Source organism: Myotis lucifugus, unplaced genomic scaffold (assembly GCF_000147115.1).
Source record: "Myotis lucifugus unplaced genomic scaffold, Myoluc2.0 scaffold_578, whole genome shotgun sequence".
NCBI classification, from domain to species: Eukaryota; Metazoa; Chordata; class Mammalia; order Chiroptera; family Vespertilionidae; genus Myotis; species Myotis lucifugus.
Window position 1 is genome coordinate 432,581 of NW_005871626.1, and position 4,251 is coordinate 436,831.

The following is a 4,251-nucleotide window of genomic DNA, read 5'->3' on the forward strand; positions in this document are numbered from 1 at the left end:
GAGAGGGATAGAAACATCCATGGTGAGAGAGAATCGTGGATCATCTGCCTCCTGCACGCCCCACACTGGGGATGGAGCCTACAACCCTGGCAGGTGCTCTGACTGGGAATCGAATCGTGACCTCCTGGTTCATAGATCGACGCTCAAACACCGAGCCACGCCAGCCGGGCAACATACAATATTATATTAGTTTCAGATGTACAACATGGTGATCAGACATTTATATAACTTACAAAGTGACCGCCCCAATAAGTCTCTACGATGAATGTTATTTCTTGATAACATGTTACTAAAATGAATTGTCTAGAATTTTTTTCGGAGGTAATCACATTACTATATATATATATATATATATATATATATATATATATCTGGCCCCTTGACATAAAATTAAACCTCGTAAAATTTAAATTTGAAAGCATGTTCATTCATAGTTATTATTCACTGTGGATAATAATCACCAACTAGTGGATTATGTGCAATGAAGGTATTTCCCCAACTGGCAGGTGATCTGGGAATGAAACAGTTACAGTAGCAATTCAGTGCTTGGTGCCTCCTCCTTGACCCTCCACTTATCAACCCCCCCCTGCCCCCCCCTAGGTACCAGCAGACCTGCCAAAGCACGCAGGTGGCCGCATTCCTACAGAGAACAAAGCCCAGGACTGTTTCCTGGTCCTGCTGCCTGGCCCGATCCAGCAAGTCAGCCAAACTGCCAGGACCCTGCCCCCTCCCCCGCAGCTGAATACATATGTGACCGCACGGCACAGTCTTCTGCAGAAGGACTACTGATCGTGTTCCTAGGCCATAAAGCCTCCTAGACAACGTTCAGGTATCAGTGAGTCCACACTCTAAAAATCAGGAAATATTTAAAGCACTGAAAGTGAGCCCGGCCAGTGAGGCTCAGTGGTTGAGCATCGATCTAGGAACCAGAAGGTCATGGTTCGATTCCCAGTCAGGGCACATGCTCAGGTTGCAGGTTCGATCCCCAGTGTGGGGCGTGCAGGAGGCAGCCGATCCATGATTCTCTCTCATCATTGATGTTTCTCTCTTTCTCCCTCTCCTTTCCTCTCTGAAATCAATATATATATATATATATATATATATATATATATATATATATATAAAGAATAAATACTCAAAGTGTTTCTAAGCAATATATAAAAATGAGTATATTGTCACCAGCTTACATTTAGATTGTCTTACAGTTTATTAAATGTCCTGACATATGCTGGGAGTCAGCAAACTATGTCTCCTGTGCCAAATCCAGTCCAATGCCTGTTTTGTAAATAAAGTTTTATTGGAACACAGACACACATTCATTTGTTTACATACTATCTTTTTTAAAAAAAATATGTATTTTTTAAAAATTTATTTCAGAGAGGAAGGGAGAGGGAGCTAGAAACATCAATGATGAGAGAGAATCATGGATCGGCCGCCTCCTACACGCCCCCGACTGGGGATCGAGCCCACATCCAGGGCATGTGCCCTGACCGGGCATCGAACCATGACCTCCTGGTTCACAGATCGACACTCAACCACGGAGCCACTGTGGCTGGGCTGGTCATTATTTTCTAACCCTGGTGAGCCAGAGGGAGAAAGTGCCCTCAAGTGAAATCACTAAATAAACAGCGACTGTAAAAACGGGGCCCGGTCATAAATGATAAACAACTTACGTCAAACCGACGCGTGAGGATTTTATATTGTGTTCCCGCCCCACTGCTGATCTAGGCTGGTCCAGTCACACAGCCAATGACCCCACGCTGGGGTTTCTCTTCTTTGTTGATGTTTATCTTTCGCAGATCCGACCGCTTTCCCCCTTAAAACCTTCCCTGGCTCACTCTTGCCCTCAGAGAGTGGACACATCTTTGCACAAATCAAGGCCCTCATTGTCTGGCACAGGATCAATGCCTTTTTCCTGCCCACAAATCCCCTCGTCTACCTCTCATCCCAGCCACACCCGGCTACTCTCTGTTCCCTAAAAAAGCCCTGGGCTCCGTCCGACTGCTGTGGCTCAGAGGTTGAGCGTTGACCTAGGAACCAGGAGGTCAGGGTTCGATCCCCGGTGTGGGGCGTGCAGGAGGCAGCCCATCCATGACTCTCTCTCATCACTGATGTTTCTATCTGCCTTCCTCTCTTAAATCTATAAAAATGTATAGATTTTTTTAAAAACCATGCCAGTATTTACCCAACTGCCTTCGAAAGGTTAAGGAAACATGACACAGATTTCTTTTCTACGGGACTCTGTCTATCTCCAAGAGAGGGACTCAGCAGACCGATCAGAAATCAAGAAATTCCGGTCCAAGGAGGTTATATAACCTCTCAAGGTCACACAGCTCGGAAATGACGCCGCCAATATTCAAACACGGGGCTGAGTGACTTCCAGTAACTGTTCTCTTCGGGAAAACCGACGGTCCTTCCAGGAACGGAGTCTTCTGGAAAAGTTCACCGTGTGCCCGCCGCGTGAGGACAGGGCCGACGGGCAGCTTCCGGACCGGGGGAGGCCCCCCTCTCCTCTTGCCTTACTGAGCCGAAAGCTTTGCCAGCGACGGCGGAAATGTCCACTAGAGAGTAAGTTTGGCCGCTCGGCCTGGCTCAGTGGTTGAGCGCCGACCTAGGAACCAGGAGGTCAGGAGTTTGATTCCTGGTCCAGGGCACAGGCCCGGGTTGTGAGCTTGATCCCCAGTGGGGGGCGTGCAGGAGGCAGGCGATCCATGATTCTCTCTCATCATGGATGTTTCTCTCTCCCTCTCCCTTCCTGTCTGAAATGAGTAAAAATATATTTAAAAACAAAACAAAATAAACCCCACACGGTTTGCATAACCCACAGCTATATCACTGCTCCCTCACCACTTAAAACATGAGAAGTGGCCTCTTTATTTAACATGCGAGCAGGAAGGTGGTAGGGGGAGAAGGGGTGACCCTCTGTGATCCCGGTTCTTCTAAAAACCGATGATTGCCAGCTGGTGTGGCTCAGTGGATTGAGCACCGTCCCACGGACCAAGAGATCCGGGTTTTGATGCCCGGTCAGGGCACATGCCCAGGTAGCGAGCTTGATCCCCAGTAGGGGGCGGGTGGGAGGCAGCCGATCGATGACACATCAGATGTTTCTATCGCTCCCTCTCCCTTCCTGTCTAAAAACATCAATACAAACATATTTAAACAAACAACAACAGCAACAACAAACCTGCCCTTGAGCTGATTCTGTTTCAGAAGCAGATTTGCTCTCTGGAACCCTTGAGGTACCTGGACTGCTCTGCCTGTGGCCCTGGAACAGGAAGTGGGCGGGGGGGGGCATGAAGCTACACGTCGGAGGGAAAGGGGCAGAGGGAGAAGGGAGACGATGCAGTCTGCTAACTGATCGGAGCTTAATTAATAGCTCCTCCAAGTGGCTCTTAAAAGCTTTGGAAACACCGGAGAGATTACATTTGCTGTAATTTTCTCAAATAGTTCCTTTATTTACATTGTATTAATGAGAAAAGCCAAAAAAATTAAATTCTCTTTGTAGTTTTCTTTTTTTATTTTTATTTATTTATTTTTTAATATATTTTATTGATTTTTTACAGAGAGGAAGGGAGAGGGATAGAGAGTTAGAAACATCAGTGAGAGAGAAACACCGATCAGCTGCCTCCTGCACACTCCCCACTGGGGATGTGCCCGCAACCCAGGTACATGCCCTTGACCGGAATGGAACCTGGGACCCCTGAGTCCGCAGGCCGACGCTCTACCCACTGAGCCAAACCAGTTAGGGCTGTAATTTTCTTTTTTTAGTGAGAGCTCTAAATTGCATTTCATAATACATATTTATTTACAGACGGTCGATGCTCTGGTAGATAATAATATAGATCAGTGGTTCTCAACCTTCTGGCCCTTTAAATACAGTTCCTCATGTGGTGACCCCACCATAACATTATTTTCGTTGCTACTTCATCACTGTCATGTTGCTACTGTTATGAATCGTCATGTAAATATCTGATGTGCAGGATGGTCTTAGGCGACCCCTGTGAAAGGGTCGTTCGACCGCCAAAGGGGTCGCGACCCACAGGTTGAGAACCGCTGATATAGGTAATAGTGATTCCCAGAACGCAAACATACACAGGATAAAAACTGCTTAATCACGGAAAGAAAAATGATACAAGCAAGCGGCTACCGAAACGGGTGGCTCCGAGTCTCATGGAATGTCTACTTTTCTGCTTTTTAGAGAGAAGAATGGACCCCATCCGTAATATTTAAAATTAATAACTATACGGAACC